The sequence below is a fragment of the Pinus tabuliformis genome, chromosome X (assembly GCF_031772625.1).
Source record: "Pinus tabuliformis cultivar Carrire ecotype Pingquan chromosome X, CPIR1, whole genome shotgun sequence".
Taxonomy (NCBI): Eukaryota; Viridiplantae; Streptophyta; class Pinopsida; order Pinales; family Pinaceae; genus Pinus; species Pinus tabuliformis.
In genome coordinates, this window is record NC_142308.1 from 906,559,691 (window position 1) to 906,577,756 (window position 18,066).

At 39.1% G+C, this 18,066-nt stretch overlaps 2 pseudogenes; both read left to right on the top strand.

Moving 5' to 3' along the window:
• Positions 1-461: 461 nt before the first annotated feature.
• On the top strand, positions 462-1,356 carry LOC149142617 (FAM10 family protein At4g22670 pseudogene; annotated as a pseudogene).
• Positions 1,357-5,497: 4,141 nt separating this feature from the next.
• LOC149142618 (FAM10 family protein At4g22670 pseudogene) lies at positions 5,498-6,337 on the top strand (annotated as a pseudogene).
• Positions 6,338-18,066: the final 11,729 nt, after the last annotated feature.

The following is an 18,066-nucleotide window of genomic DNA, read 5'->3' on the forward strand; positions in this document are numbered from 1 at the left end:
ATCTGAAGGGAAATATTACAGTTGAGGATGTTACAGGACATTTGAAGCACGAATATTTTTTTGGCTCTGTTGGAGATGATTGTCATTTGCTCATATGGGACATGCGTACACCTGCACCTAACAAGCCTCAACAATCAGTTGTAGCTCATCAGAGTGAAGTTAACTCTTTGGCCTTTAATGAAGAATCCTGCAAACTTGGCAAAGTATCAGGCAAATCCAAAGATTGCACCTGTCATTGCTAAAATGATAGGCAAGTTTGCTGGAAAATGAACGGTATCTTGGTTCAGAGTCTTTAATTTGGTCCGGGAGCAGGTTAGTTGCCCTGTTAAGAGCAGCTAATTAATTTTGCATCTTGGACGAATGGCATTTATCAAATAAACAATACCGAAGCTCAGGTTCTTTCAGATTGTCTTTTCCTCCCAAGTTCTGATGATAGTTTAGTTTAAATGCATGCATGGTTTGGTTTTTTTTTCATCGACTGAGGGAGGATTTAGGCGCTTTGGAAACGAATGTGTCATGGACGTCAGCAAAGTGAATCAACTGAAGCTTTTTATCAAACAATGCGACAGCAATCCCGCCGTTCTTCAGGACCCAGCTCTGAAATTTTTCAGGGACTATCTTGAAAAGCTCGGCGCCAAATTACCGGATTCTGCATACAGCAAGGGTGAATCGGCAAAGAAGACAGAAGCTAAAGATAGTTTTGTGGATGAGAGCGATGATGACATGCCAGAACTTGAAGAACAGTTTGGCCCTTCAAGCACTGCCCGGAAAGTGCCCGAGGAAACTGCCAGTGATGAGGAGATAGTTGAATCTGACGTGGAACTAGATAATGAAGGAGTCATTGAGCCAGATAACGATCCTCCTCAAAAAATGGGAGATCCATCTATTGAAGTAACTGAGGAAAAATGAAATGAAGCCCAAATGGCAAAGTCAAAAGCAATGGAAGCAATGGCAGATGGTGATTTGGGTGAGGCTGTAAATCATCTCACAGAGGCTATTGAATGCAATCTCACATCCGCGATCATTTATGCTACTAGAGCTAGTGTGCTTGTGAAGATGAAGAAACCTAATGCTGCCATTCATGCTAATGCTGCTATCAAGATAAATCCAGACTCTGCAAAAGGTTACAAATGGCGAGGCATGGCAAGAGCAATGCTTGGTCACTGGGAAGAGGCTGCCTTGAATGGACTAAACATTTTTACAGAAACACTTCTTTTCCTTGCCCGTTGCAAACATACTGGTGTATTGACTACAAGGGGTGTGGGCACGCCAGGTACTCCTATGATGGTTTCTAGTCCTTCAATGAATCCTGTTTACTCACCACCTCCAGGTGTTCGTATACCAGTCTTCGAGTAGCTTTTACCTCGACTTTTACACTGTTGTTATGGAAGCACATGGCAAGCATAGATGCGTGGCGTTATGGGTGTTCAAATGGCTACATTCCACCTCAACCTTGTATGCCGGTGGAGTCCTGATGAGTTTGAGATTCACAGAGATCATGGTGTGGCAAATCATTCAGATGGCTCGTACTGCATGCATTAAGCATCAAATTATTTTGCAAAGTTTTGGTTCACGGTATTATTTTAAACTCTTTTAAATACAATCGCACCTGCCCAATCATTCCAAAACTCTACGTTGGCACAATCGTAAAATTCTGGGCAGGTAAACCCACGAATAAGGAGCAGAATATCACTATCCGGTCATCTGGAGGACTGACAGAAGACGAGATACAGAAAATGGTGAGAGAGGCTGAGATGCATGCGCAAAAAGATCAGGAAAAGAAGGCATTAATCGATGCTAGAAATGCTGCGGACAGCACGATATACTCAGTAGAAAAGCCCTGCAGAAACTTAGAAATAATTCCGGGCTGCAAAAGCAGAGAAGGTTATGTGATATTCAAGTATACAGGTCCGTTAGATATGTTGGCATGAGAGCAGGTCGCGATGGTGTGGATTATGGTGTTTCCTTTGATGTCAAAAGTGGTGTCCAAGTCGATTGGGAGAATTGAAAACTTCTGATGAACAATTCCTTGCTCTGTATTTCCAGCGATTGGTTCATGACATTTTTTGGGCATTAGTTTCAGACCGGGATCTTAGAAAACTTAAGGAAAGAAATGTTCGAATCTACCTATTACGAGGCCTATGTTCATGCCCTCAAAGTTTCAAGAAAGCCAGAAATGCAGAACCTTCAGTTCAATGAACAACTCGTATATCTGAAATCCAGTGTACAGGATGTTGAATATAATGTTGATTGGCGTGAGGTTTGTAAGGATCAGTGTGATTCTGTTGATGAAAGTCAAGAAAACTCCAGAAAACGCCATAAACTTTAAATGCTTGAATGGATTTCAATCCAAAGGAGAGCTGTCAGTTAAGGAAAACTAAAGACCGGTACACAGGTGGCAGTTTCCTATGTTTCAGGGGATTGGAAAACATGGAACCTTGAAGACCCATCACAGCCACCGCCAGAAGGAGAGCAAATGTCAAAGAACGAGAACCATTGTAATTAAAGCCATCATGCATAACACGGTGTTAGAGTCCTACTTGATTTAGATCTCTTAAAACTCCAGTCAATAGCCAGTTGTATTTATTAGTTAGTTTCAAATGTTAGTAGGTGTCATCATAGGCAGAATCGAATTCCCCTCATGCTGGAGGAGGAATATCGATCAGTTAGAATAAGAATTTTATATATAGCTGAAGCAACAAGGTAATGGGGGTTGGATATTTTATAAAACAGAGGACTGTTTTGGCTTATGTAAAAAGACAGAGTTCAGTAATATAAGTTGACTGCTTTTCTTCTCAGGATTCATGAGAGATTTCTATGTTCAGAATGTATGATTTTATCTTTTCCTTAATGTCTTTTACAGTTGCATAGGTGCACAATTACTCAGAATTCACTGATTGTGCTCTGATTTCCTGTGTGCATTTATGAGCTGTGGTTCCATATGTGTTGTGTTCTGAACATCTAAATGTTAAATGCCCTGACTTCTATGTAGAGGCAGTATCATGGTTTATTGAATTATGGTTGACTCCATAGGCCCAATGGAAACTAGTTTAATGCTTGTCCAGCCTTCATATTTGTTAATGTTATTCCACAAGAGTTAGCCATCTTATTAATATTCAAAATCAATAACCCTTTGAGAGAGCCCTCTCAGGCTAAGGAGGCTAAGCCTTAGTCAAAAGATTGGTTTGAAATAGTTACTTGAAGTCTTCCTGGTTTGCAGCCTTCCAGGGCTTGATTTTGAGATAACATTTTGGTGCGTCTGCCGGGAGTCTGAAGATTATTCATTCCCGAAATCAATGGTTGAACTTCTGAAGGTAGCAGGAGCTCAGACATCTTTTTGAGGCTGCAAAACTACCTTGGCGACTCCACACATCAAATAACAAATTAGAAGGTGACTCCACTGCTAGAAGATCAGTAGCTTGATGAAGTTTCAAAATGAGTTCCACTGCAAGAATGAATGCCAGGTATGCTCCTATGAATCGGTCTCATATCCCTGGTTTTCCAAATCCTATGCCAGAGGTTGATTGGTTAGATGATCTTCCAATATTCAAAGATGAAAAGAAGGATAATGCTGCTCTTCATTTGGTTAAATTCCATATGCATGTACGCAGTCTTAAGGTTCATTTCCCTGAAGATTGTCTCATGAAAATGTTTATGACCACTTTAGAAGGAAAAGCATGGTCTTGGTATAAAAGTTTGGAAAATGGTTCAATATATTCGCTTGCTAGTTTTCATGATGAATTCTATGAGATGTATAAAGAATGTTATCCTTCCTTATTGTTGCTCAAAGATTGCTGTAGACATTCTTTAAGTCTTATTCAGTACTTGGAAGATTGTTATGATGATGATGAATTTATGGATGAAGAAATTTTAGAGGCTCTTCATAACAATGCATTCCAACACTGAGAAGAAAGTATAGCATCTCATGAAACGCAACATGAAGATCAGCAGGGGTTTATTTGTGAAAACCATGTTTCATCCTTTGATGTTGATGTAGAGATGCAGCAGATTTGTCAGGCTTCAGATCATTATGAGTATGAAATAGATTGCAAACAACAAGAAGAAGTACTGGAAGATAGCTTTTACGACCCTCAGGCAGAGGAAAAGGTTGGTTTTTTATGTCAAACTTCTCAGCAGCTTACAGCAATAACTGATCATAAGAAAGAGGAAAATTACATTGTTTGTAGGCAGCATTCAGAAAAGCAGTTCGATAGCATATCAAAAGAATCTTGTGTGGTTGAGAATCAGTTGTCTAAAGATGTAGAATGTTATGATGATCATCAACATAACCATGTATTCTTTGACCCTATAAGTGAATATATGGACAAGCTTTGCACTCCGGTCTTTCATTTTCATTTGCATTATGAAGATCAAGTATATTATGAGTTGATGTGGTCATCTCACTACCATGGTTATTTTGAGGTTGAATGCAGTCAAGAGCCTCCAATATCAGAGAAGACAATTGATTGGCTTTATTGGAAATATCATGTTGCTTGAGCTACAAGTGGAGCTTGCAGCTGATAGGGTAGGTAGGTAGGAAAGTGCAAATAAGCTCAAGGTGACTGAGCATTTTTTTTTCAGTAGTGGTAGATTTCTTTTTCCCACAGTGATCATCAAGTTTAAGCCCGAGGTGAAGGCCCAAGAAGCTGGAAAGGGATGCTTGTCAAGCAAATTTCTGTTTGTCATAAATGGATAAGGCACTGGACCTGCGAGTTCTTAGTGTACCACAAGGGCACACTATCCCAAGTGGAGCCACTGTTATCACTGAAAATTCTAATGCCAAAATTTCTCATACTAGCTTGAGGACAAAGCGCATAAAGCCTTTTTGTAGTTTCACAGCGCAACATGTTTTAGGCTGCACTACAAAATTGGGGATTTGTTCGAATACATAGCAACTGTCATGCAAAATAGCTCTGGGGTGGATGCATTTTACAGGAGGCATGCTCTCAAGCTCCTGCGTGTATGCTTGCCATCAGTTCTGAATCTGAAGGGAAATATTATAGTTGAGGATGTTACAGGACATTTGAAGCACGAATATCTTTTTGGCTCTGTTGGAGATGATTGTCATTTGCTCATATGGGACATGCGTACACCTACACCTAACAAGCCTCAACAATCAGTTGTAGCTCATCAGAGTGAAGTTAACTCTTTGGCCTTTAATGAAGAATCCTGCAAACTTGGCAAAGTATCAGGCAAATCCAAAGATTGCACCTGTCATTGCTAAAATGATAGGCAAGTTTGCTGGAAAATGAACGGTATCTTGGTTCAGAGTCTTTAATTTGGTTCGGGAGCAGGTTAGTTGCCCTGTTAAGAGCAGCTAATTAATTTTGCATCTTGGACGAATGGCATTTATCAAATAAACAATACCGAAGTTCAGGTTCTTTCAGATTGTCTTTTCCTCCCAAGTTCTGATGATAGTTTAGTTTAAATGCATGCATGGTTTGGTTTTTTTTCATCGACTGCGGGAGGATTTAGGCGCTTTGGAAATGAATGTGTCATGGACGTCAGCAAAGTGAATCAAATAAAGCTTTTTATCAAACAATGCGACAGCAATCCCGCCGTTCTTCAGGACCCAGCTCTGAAATTTTTCAGGGACTATCTTGAAAAGCTCGGTGCCAAATTACCGGATTTTGCATACAGCAAGGGTGAATCGGAAAAGAAGACAGAAGCTAAAGATAGTTTTGTGGATGAGAGCGATGATGACATGCCAGAACTTGAAGAACAGTTTGGCCCTTCAAGCACTGCCCGGAAATTGCCCAAGGAAACTGCCAGTGATGAGGAGATAGTTGAATTTGACCTGGAACTAGATAATGAAGGAATCATTGAGCTAGATAATGATCCTCCTCAAAAAATGGGAGATCCATCTATTGAAGTAACTGACGAAAAACGAGATGAAGCCCAAATGGCAAAGTCAAAAGCAATGGAAGCAATGGCAGATGGTGATTTGGGTGAGGCTGTAAATCATCTCACAGAGGCTATTGAATGCAATCTCACATCCGCGATCATTTATGCTACTAGAGCTAGTGTGCTTGTGAAGATGAAGAAACCTAATGCTGCCATTCATGCTAATTATGCTATCAAGATAAATCCAGACTCTGCAAAAGGTTACAAATGGCGAGGTATGGCAAGAGAGATGCTTGGTCACTGGGAAGAGACTGCCTTGAATGGACTAAACATTTTTACAGAAACACTTCTTTTCCTTGCCCGTTGCAAACATACTGGTGTATTGACTACACGGGGTGTGCGCACGCCAGGTACTCCTATGATGGTTTCTAGTCCTTCAATGAATCCTGTTTACTCACCACCTCCAGGTGTTCGTATACCAGCCTTCGAGTAGCTTTTACCTCGACTTTTACACTGTTGTTATGGAAGCACATGGCAAGCATAGATGCGTGGCGTTATGGGTGTTCAAATGGCTACATTCCACGTCAACCTTGTATGCCGGTGGAGTCCTGATGAGTTTGAGATTCACAGAGATCATGGTGTGGCAAATCCTTTAGATGGCTCGTAGTGCATGCATTAAGCATCAAATTCTTTTGCAAAGTTTTGGTTCACGGTATTATTTTAAACTCTTTTAAATACAATCGCACCTGCCCAATCATTCCAAAACTCTACGTTGGCACAATCGTAAAATTCGGGGCAGGTAAACCCACGAATAAGGAGCAGAATATCACTATCCGGTCATCTGGAGGACTGAAAGAAGACGAGATACAGAAAATGGTGAGAGAGGCTGAGATGCATGCGCAAAAAGATTAGGAAAAGAAGGCATTAATCGATGCTAGAAATGCTGCGGACAGCACGATATACTGAGTACAAAAGCCCTGCAGAAACTTAGAAATAATTCTGGGCTGCAAAAGCAAAGAAAGTTATGTGATATTCAAGTATACAGGTCCGTTAGATATGTTGGCATGAGAGCAGGTCGCGATGGTGTGGATTATGGTGTTTCCTTTGATGTCAAAAGTGGTGTCCAAGTCGATTGGGAGAATTCAAAACTTCTGATGAACAATTCCTTGCTCTGTATTTCCAGCGATTGGTTCATGACATTTTTTGGGCATTAGTTTTAGACCGGGATCTTAGAAAACTTAAGGAAAGAAATGTTCGAATCTACCTATTACGAGGCCTATGTTCATGCCCTCAAAGTTTCAAGAAAGTCGGAAATGCAGAACCTTCAGTTCAATGAACAGCTCGTATATCTTAAATCCAGTGTACAGGATGTTGAATATAATGTTGATTGGCGTGAGGTTTGTAAGGATCAGTGTGATTCTGTTGATGAAAGTCAAGAAAACTCCAGAAAACGCCATAAACTTTAAATGCTTGAATGGATTTCAGTCCAAAGGAGAGCTGTCAGTTAAGGCAAACTAAAGACCGGTACACAGGTGGCAGTTTCCTATGTTTCAGGGGATTGGAAAACATGGAACCTTGAAGACCCATCACAGCCACCGCCAGAAGGAGAGCAGATGTCAAAGAACGAGAACCATTGTAATTAAAGCCATCATGCATAACACGGTGTTAGAGTCCTACTTGATTTAGATCTCTTAAAACTCCAGTCAACAGTCAGTTGTATTTATTAGTTAGTTTCAAATGTTAGTAGGTGTCATCATAGGCAGAATCGAATTCCCCTCATGCTGGAGGAGGAATATCGATAAGTTAGAATAAGAATTTTATATATAGCTGAAGCAACAAGGTAATGGGGGTTGGATATTTTATAAAACAGAGGACTGTTTTGGCTTATGTAAAAAGATAGAGTTCAGTAATATAAGTTGACGGCTTTTCTTCTCAGGATTCATGAGAGATTTCTATGTTCAGAATGTATGATTTTATCTTTTCCTTAATATCTTTTACAGTTGCATAGGTGCACAATCACTCAGAATTCACTGATTGTGCTCTGATTTCCTGTGTGCATTTATGAGCTGTGGTTCCATATGTGTTGTGTTCTGAAAATCTAAATGTTAAATGCCCTGACTTCTATGTAGAGGCAGTTTCATGGTTTACTGAATTATGGTTGACTCCATAGGCCCAATGGAAACTAGTTTAATGCTTGTCCAGCCTTCATATTTGTTAATGTTATTCCACAAGAGTTAGCCATCTTATTAATATTCAAAATCAATAACCCTTTGAGAGAGCCCTCTCAGGGTAAGGAGGCTAAGCCTCAGTCAAAAGATTGGTTTGAAATAGTTACTTGAAGTCTTCCTGGTTTGCAGCCTTCCAGGGCTTGATTTTCAGATAATTGATCCTGGACATATTCATGCTGATCTTGGTCATGTTCATGCAATAGACATTTGATACAATCCTCAGTTTGAGCAAACAAGCCCATGGTGAGCAGAGATCAGAAATCTTCATCAAATTCAAGCAAGGCGAGATACATCAGATGGATTAATAATAGGCTTAGACCCAACATCAAAATTATGAAGAGGAAAATCGAGGATGTTAAGATACAACTAAGCCAGCAGAAAGGATTTCCTTAGCTAAGGAAAATCACACAGCAAACAAGGTTAGTCCTAAGGTTTGATCATTTACCTTTTTGAAGTTTTACTTAAAGAGTGGTTCCTCTGCATTTAGTTTTGAACAGCTTTAGGGCACATGAAAATGGAGATCTCAAGATAAAGAAGCTCAAGATGGTCAAGTTTTGGCATTAAAACTGCATTTTTGAAATTACACAGCAGTTTCGTAGCGCGCTACGAAACTGCTGAAGATGATGCCTAATGCACAACAGTAGCGCGCTACGAAACTGCTGTAGCTGCATTTTATAATTCAGTTGATCAATTGAGAGTGATAAAGGGAAAATCATTAACAAAGTATGAGCATCCAGCAAAGTCAGAACAAGCAGAAGAAGGACATATATGAACTCTAAAGCTATGTGTTATAAAATGGTCATTATTCATAGCTAGTTTTGTTCATGATGCATCAGGCAGCATTAAAGGGTTTTGTTTTCACATATACATGGGCCAAGTCTGCAGTGTATGTAAAACAAGATAATCCAATGCAATTTTATGAAGAACAATAGGGATAATTGATTTCGAAGATCCTTGTGGAGACCAAAAGCAAAAAAGGAGAAACTGTCTTCTTGTTTTTACCAGTCAACTTCTAGAAGAGTTTCTGAGTAGTTGAAAACTCATTTTTGAAAATTGAAAGAGGTTTTCATTTCTAAGATACTAAAGTACAAAAACCTCTTCCACTTTCTTCAAATCCATTATGAGCTGGGAGAAACGGGTTACTAAAACTTGCGCTACGAAACTGCTGTAGGTGCAAGTTTTTCACAGGCATATTTCTCTGTTTGACACAGGTTTTTCAAAGACACATTCTGGGCCGTAGGAAAGGTATTTCAAAAAACCAAGAAAGGTTTTTCTTAATAATGGATTGGTTCACAAAAGCCTCCTTCAGTTTTTCGAAATACATTTCATACGAGAAGTTATGAGCTCTGTCCCAAGACCCATTTTTCAGCCAGAACAGAGCAAGGGACAGTCTCCTAGTTTCTAGGAACACCAAAAGGATGAGTCATCAAGGGCCAGCTGGAAGGTTATGGGCTTCATCAAATTCGACTTCATGGATTTTTTTTTGTCAGAATGAGTGTTTAATGCTTAGATAAGGTTGTTGTAATCATGATAAGGAGATACACCCCTAGTTGTATTTGGTCTCTAGGACTGCTAGTTAGGTGTCATTTGCATTTAATAGTTAGTTTTGAGTGTCACTAGGTGTTAGGTCAGGTAGAATTCGAATTTTACTCATCCTAGAAGAGGAATCAAAGTGGTGTAAAGAGCTCTATATATAGCAGAAGAGCTGATGTACAAGGGGTTGGAAAATGTTAGAGAAAAAGACTACTTTTGTAAATGATATGTAGGGATTGATATATACAGAAGCAGTTGGACTTTTCTGAAGCTGAGATTCTTAGTGTACTTCAGTGAGCTTCATCTTTTATCTTTGAAATGCTTTACTTCCATAGTCTTAATGCTTACTTCTTAGGATTCATGAAGGATTTTTTATGTTCAGAATATGTGATGTTGTCCTTTCCTTAATTCTTACAGTGGTATGGATGTATAATCACTCAGAATTCACTGAATGTGCTCTGACTTCCTGTATACATTCATAAACTGTGTGGTCCCATATGAGTTTATGTTCTGAATGTTTAAATGTTGAATGCCCTGACTTCCATGTAGGTATTAAACTCTGATCTATCACTTTAAATTCTTTCCTTTTGAATACCTTGATGTATCATTACTCAGAATTCATGCCCACATGCTCTGACTCCTATGAACTTCAAGTTATTGAGACTTTCTTGAATGTGTCACTCTTTCATTGAAGTATATGCAAGCCTCAGTTTTATAAGAAGAGCCATTTGTTATCCTTATCTCTGTCACTGACTCCATAGCCCAATGGTAGCAAGTCTCCATCTTCCAATCTACAAACATATAAAATCACAAACCATAGAGTTAGCCATCTATCCATATCTTTAATCAATATCATTAACCCTTTGAGAGAGCCCTCTCAGGCTAAGGAGGCTAAGCCTTAGCTAAAAGATTGGTTTGAAATAGTTACACTGAGATAGTCTGATCAGCAGCCTATCAGGGTCCTATTTTGGTGATAACATTTTGGTGCATCTGCCGGGAGCCTGAAGTCTATTCATTCCTGAAATTAAGAGGTTGAACTTCTGAAGGTAGCAGGAGCTTAGACATCTATTTGAGGCTGCAAAACTACCTTGGTGACTCCACACATCGAATAAGAAATTGGAAGGTGACTCAACTGCTAGAAGATCAGTAGCTTGATGAAGTTTCAAGATGAATTCCACTGCAAGAATGAATGCCAGGTATGCTCCTATGAATGGGTCTCATATCCCTGGTTTTCCAAATCCTATGCCAGAGGTTGATTGGTTAGAGGATCTTCCGATATTCAAAGATGAAAAGAAAGACAATGCTGCTCTTCATTTGGTTAGGTTTCAAATGCATGTACGCAATCTTAAGGTTCATTTCCCTGAAGATTGTCTCATGAGGATGTTTAAGACCACTTTAGAAGGAAAAGCATGGTCTTGGTATAAAAGTTTGGAAAATGGTTCATTATATTCTCTTGCTGATTTCCATGATGTGTTCTATGACATGTATAAAGAATGTCATCCCTCCTTATTGCTGGTCAAAGATTGTTGTAAACATTCTACGAGTTTTATTCAATATTTGGAGGATTGTTATGATGATGATGAATTTATGGATGAAGAAATTTTAGAGGCTCTTCATAACAATGCATTTCAACACCAAGAAGAAAGTATAACATCTCATGAAACGCAGCATGAAGAGCAGCAGGGGTTTACTTGTGAAAACCATGTTTCATCCTTTGATATGAATGAAGAGATGCAGCAATATTCTCAGTCTTCGAATCATAATGAAGATAAAAATGATTACACACAACAAGAAGAAATACTGGAAGAAATTTTTTATAATCCTCAGGTAGAGAAAGCGGTTGATCATTTATGTAATTCCTTGCAGCAGATTACTTCAAAGAATGATCACATTAGTGAGGAAAATTACATTGTCTATGGGAATCATGCAGAAAGGCAGTTGGATAGCACATCAAAGGAATTTTGTGTGGCTAAGGATCAGTTGTCTAAAGAGATAGAATGTTATGATGATTATCAAAATAACCATGTTTTCTTTGACCCTATAAATGAATACATGGCAAAGTTTTGCACATCAGCATTTCAATTTCATTTGCATTATGAAGATCATATACATTATAAGTTGATTTGGTCATCTCACTACCATGGTTATTTTGAGGTTGAATGCAGTCAAGAGCCTCCAATATCGGAAAGGACAATTGATTGGCTTTATTGGAAATTTCATGTTCCTTGAGCCATAAGTGGAGATTGCAATTGTTAGGGTAGGTAGGTAGGAAAATGCAAATAAGCTCAAGGTTGACTGAGCATTTTTTTTTCAGTAGATATAGACTTATTTCAGCTACATTGATCATCAAGCTTAAGATCGAGGTGAAGGCCCAAGGAACTTAAAGCAGATGTTTGTCAAATAAATTTTTGTTTATCATAAGAGGATAAGGCACTGGAACTGCAGGTTCTTAGTGTACCACAAGGGCACACTATCCCAAGTGGAGCCACTGTTATCACTGACAAAATTTCAAAGAAAAAAGGTAAGGGAAGAGTTAATTGATCCTGGACATATTCATGCTGATCTTGGTCGTGTTCATGCAATAGACATTTGATACAATTCTCAGTTTGAGCAAACAAGCCCATGGTGAGCAGAGATCAGAAATATTCATCAAATTCAAGCAAGGCAAGATACATCAGATGGATTAATAATAGGCTCAGACCCAACATCAGAATTATGAAGACGAAAATCGAGGATTTTAAAATACAACTAGGCCAGCAGAAAGGATTTCCTTAGCTAAGGAAAATCACACAGCAAACAAGGTTAGTCCTAAGGTTTGATCATTTACCTTTTTGAAGTTTTCCTTAAAGAGTGGTTCCTCTGCATTTAGTTTTGAACAGCTTTAGGGCACATGAAAATGGAGATCTCAAGATAAAGAAGCTCAAGATGGTCAAGTTTTGGCATTAAAACTGCATTTTTGAAATTACACAGCAGTTTCGTAGCGCGCTACGAAACTGCTGAAGATGATGCCTAATGCACAACAGTAGCGCGCTACGAAACTGCTGTAGCTGCATTTTATAATTCAGTTGATCAATTAAGAGTGATAAAGGGAAAATCATTAACAAATTATGAGAATCCAGCAAAGTCAGAACAAGCAGAAGAAGGACATATATGAACTCTAAAGCTATGTGTTATAAAATGGTCATTATTCATAGCTAGTTTTGTTCATGATGCATCAGGCAGCATTAAAGGGTTTTGTTTTCACATATACATGGGCCAAGTCTACAGTGTATGTAAAACAAGATAATCCAATGCAATTTTATGAAGAACAATAGGGATAATTGATTTCGAAGATCCTTGTGGAGACCAAAAGCAAAAAAGGAGAAACTGTCTTCTTGTTTTTGCCAGTCAACTTCTAGAAGAGTTTCTGAGCAGTTGAAAACTCATCTTTGAAAATTGAAAGAGGTTTTCATTCCTAAGATACTAAAGTACAAAAACCTCTTCCACTTTCTTGAAATCCATTATGATCTGGGAGAAACGGGTGACTAAAACTTGCGCTACGAAACTGCTGTAGGTGCAAGTTTTTCACAGGCATATTTCTCTGTTTGACACAGGTTTTTCAAAGACACATTATGGGCCGTAGGAAAGGTTTTTCAAAAAACCAAGAGAGGTTTTTGTTAAGCATATATTGGTTCACAAAAGCCTCCTTCAGTTTTTCGAAATAAATTTCATACGAGAAGTTATGAGCTCTGTCCCAAGACCTATTTTTCAGCCAGAATAGAGCAAGGGACAGTCTCCTAGTTTCTAGGAACACCAAATGGATGAGTCATCAAGGGCGAGCAGGAAGGTTATGGGCTTCATAAAATTCGACTTCATGGATTTTTGTTTGTCAAAAGTAGTGTTTAATGCTTAGATAAGGTTTTTGTAATCATGATAAGGAGATACACTCCTAGTTGTATTAGGTCTCTAGGACTGCTAGTTAGGTGTCATTTGCATTTAATAGTTAGTTTTGAGTGTCATTAGGTGTCAGGTCAGGTAGAATTCGAATTTTCCTCATCCTAGAAGAGGAATCTAAGTGGTGTAAAGAGCTCTATATATAGCAGAAGAGCTGATGTACAAGGGGTTGGAAAATGTTAGAGAAAAAGACTACTTTTGTAAATGATATGCAGGGATTGATATATACAGAAGCAGTTGGACTTTTCTGAAGCTGAGATTCTTAGTGTACTTCAGTGAGCTTCATCTTTTATCTTTGAAATGCTTTACTTCCATAGTCTTAATGCTTACTTCTTAGGATTCATGAAGGATTTTTTATGTTCAGAATATGTGATGTTGTCCTTTCCTTAATTCTTACAGTGGTATGGATGTATAATCACTCAGAATTCACTGAATGTGCTCTGACTTCCTGTATACATTCATAAACTGTGTGGTCCCATATGAGTTTATGTTCTGAATGTTTAAATGTTGAATGCCCTGACTTCCATGTAGGTATTAAACTCTGATCTATCACTTTAAATTCTTTCCTTTTGAATACCTTGATGTATCATTACTCAGAATTCATGCCCACATGCTCTGACTCCTATGAACTTCAAGTTATTGAGACTTTCTTGAATGTGTCACTCTTTCATTGAAGTATATGCAAGCCTCAGTTTTATAAGAAGAGCCATTTGTTATCCTTATCTCTGTCACTGACTCCATAGCCCAATGGTAGCAAGTCTCCATCTTCCAATCTACAAACATATAAAATCACAAACCATAGAGTTAGCCATCTATCCATATCTTTAATCAATATCATTAACCCTTTGAGAGAGCCCTCTCAGGCTAAGGAGGCTAAGCCTTAGCTAAAAGATTGGTTTGAAATAGTTACACTGAGATAGTCTGATCAGCAGCCTATCAGGGTCCTATTTTGGTGATAAAATGTTACCTCAAAATCAGACCCTGGAAGGCTGCTGACCAGGAAGACTTCAAGTAACTATTTCAAACCAATATTTTGACTAAGGTTTAGCCTCCTCAGCCTGAGAGGGCTCTCTCAAAAGGTTATTGATTTTGATTTAAAATAAGAGGGCTAACTCTTGTGAAATAACAGTGACAAATATGAAGGTTGGACAAACATTACATAAGTTTCCATTGGGCCTATGGAGTCAATAAAACTTCAGCAAATAATGATACAGCCTTTACATAGAAGTCAGGGCATGTGGCATTTAAATGTTCAAAACACAACTCTTATAAAACCACAGTTCATGAATGTGCACAGGAAATCAGAGCAGCATAAGTGAATTCTGAGTGATTACACATTTATGAAACTGTAAAATACATCAGGGATAAAGCAAAACCATACATCTTGAACATAGAAACACCTTATGAATCCTGAGAAGAAAAGCAGTTTATTATATTACTGAACTCTGTCTTTCTACATAAGCCAAAACAGTACTCTATTTTTTATAAAATCTCCAACCCTTATTCCCTTGCTGTTTTAGCTATATATAGAATTCTTATTCTAGTTGATCGAGATTCCTCCTCCAGCATGAGGGGAATTCGATCACTACCTCTATTGACACCTATCAACATTTAACTAACTAATAAATGCAACAAAGTGCTGACTGTAGTTTTTAAGAGTTCTAAATCTACTAGGATTCTAACACCGTGTTATGCTAATAATAGCCTTGATTACAATGGTTCTTGTTCTTTGACATCTGGTTCCCTTCTGGCGGTGGCTGTGATGGATGTTTGTAGCTACTTGCGGGCCTTGCTAACTTCTAAATGGAGTAACCCCATACACAACAACAGAACAACTGCAATCGAGATTCCAAAAACAAGACTTGGATGTGTAGCAACAAACACTCCATGACTCCTATAGAATTTAGAGATATAATATTGGATGAATGGCAAACGTGTTCGCTTTTTTTGGCATAGTCACCTCTTGATATATTGCTGCGCCCTGAATCAGATCCTGGTCTTGCTTACTCATACCACTGGACATCACCATGCCATGAGCCTGAACCAAGCCTTTCAGACTCATAACCCCTGCTATCACCACGCCGGGAACCTGAGATTGTACATGGCCTCTTAGAATCATAACGAGTAACATTACCACGCTTAAAATGAAAGTCCACCCTTTCAGAAACATATCCTCTATTAACATCAACATGACCAGAGTTGGACCGTGGTCTCTCAGAGTCATTTCCTTCATAAAAATCACCAAACCCTGGACAAGGGCCTGAGCAATCAACATCAGAGCCTACAGTAAATCCACGTCCCGGATGAAAACCTGACTTGTTGACATGATGACCTCCAGGAAAATCAATAGACCCTGACCGAGAACCAAGTCTGTCAAGCCCTGATCCTCTAGCATCTAAATGATCATAGCCTGTGGGTATTCCCCCATGTCTCTCAGATTCAAACCCAAGAGAAATATCCCTATTCCTTGAGCTGTAAGGCCGCTCACCATCATATTCTCTCATCATTTCTCCACTCACCAGTGATGAATGTGGCCTTTCCAAGTTATACCCTCTGGAAATTTCTACTCGTTCTGATCCAAGCGCCCCTTTCCCTGAGTAGTCAGAACGCCCGGATCGAGAACTAGGCCTGTCAACTTGTTTCTGTGGGAAGCGAACCTTATCATCGAGGGCTAAGGTTAACTCTTGCAACTTTCTCTCCTTTTGGGTGAGCTGGGATCATAAGTTTTTTAAGTGCTCTGTATCTGATATCTAACCGGTTCCATGTCAGATTCAACTATCTCCTCATCACTGGCAGTTTCCTCGGGCACTTTCCGAGCAGTGCTTGAAAGGCCAAACTGTCCTTCAAGTTCTGGTATGTCATTATCGCTCTCATCCACAAAACTATCTTTAGCTTCTGTCTTCTTTGCCGATTCACCCTTGCCGTATGCAGAATCCGGTAATTTGGCGCCGAGTTTTTCAAGATAGTCCCTGAAAAATTTCAAAGCTGAGTCCTGAAGAACGGCGGGATTGCTGTCGCATTGTTTGACAAAGAGCTTCGGTTGATTTACTTTGCTGGTGTCCATGACGCATTCGTTTCCAAAGCGCCTAAATCCTTCCTCAGTCGATGAAAAAACACCAAACCATGCATGCATTTAAACTTAAACTATCATCAGAACTTGGGAGAAAAAGACAAACTGAAAGAACCTGAGCTTCGGTATTGTTTATTTGATAAATGCCATTTGTTGTTTTTGTCTGCCAGATAGCTGAACCCCTCGTTCTCCAACCTGAATGTTGTAGCCAACTATGCAGGTTCTTGTTTTACGAGCCCAATTTGCTGGTGAAGCCACTTTAGCTGCAAAGTTTTGGGATCATAAAAGTGTTCTATGAGGGCCACAACAGTGCTCTTCCCAGAACCGCTACCCCCCCACTATTTCAATAGTCTTTCTAGCTGGGATTTGGAGAGAAATTTTGGAAAATCAGTACATCTGGCCGACAAGGGTAACTGAATGTAACATCTTGGAAGTCAATGTTGCCCTGGATTTCTACTAGCTTATTTCTTTCTGAAACATCATGAATGATTGTAGGTTGTTGTTTAATAATCTCCATCAGCTTGTATGCAGCAACTTTCCTCTTGCCAAATGAACCAATATTGGAGAATGATTTCCCTAAACTCATGCCACCGACTATAGCAGAGAAAATGGCAGTGAACGCTTTGCCTCCATCTGTCCTTCTTATGCAGTGCAAAATATGAATTATGCGCTACAAAATCATCTAAAACATGTTGCACTGCGAAAGTGCTAAAAAGGATTTATGTGCCTTTGGCAAATAATCGAACTGATGTGAACAATTTAGAAATTTTTCTTCAGTGATAACAGTGGCTCCACTTGGGATAGTGTGCTCCTGTAGTACACTAAGAACTCGTAGATCCAGTGCATTATCCATTTATGACAAACAGAAATTTGCTTGACAAACATCCCTTTCCAGCTTCTTGGGCCTTCACCTCAGGCTTAAGCTTGATGATCACTGTGAGAAAAAGAAATCTACCGCTACTGAAAAAAAAATGCTCAGTCACCTTGAGCTCATTTGCACTTTCCTACCTACCTACCCTATCAATTCAAACTTCTTTTAGCTCAATCAATGTGAAATTTCCAATGTAGCCAATCATTTGTCTTATCTGATATTTGAGTTTTTTGACTACATCGGAGTCCAGAGCCACTATGATATTGTGATGACCGCTGCCATTGAAATTGCCCATGATCTTCATAGAAAAACTGAAACATTGGAGAGTAAAACTCTTCCATGTAGTCAGCTATAGGATCCCATAATATATGATCAGCTTGATGGTTCTCATAACTTTCTGGTTGTGCAAACTGATCTTCAACAACAGTATACACTTCCTCAATCGTGAAAGAGAAAGGAAGCAACACTCTCTCCTTGTGTTCTGCCATAGAAAGCTTCTGAAAATAATGATCATGATTATGAAAACTATATGCCTGAATCTGACCTTCTAGACCTTCAATGTCTTTCTTAATGTCTTCAGCAACTTC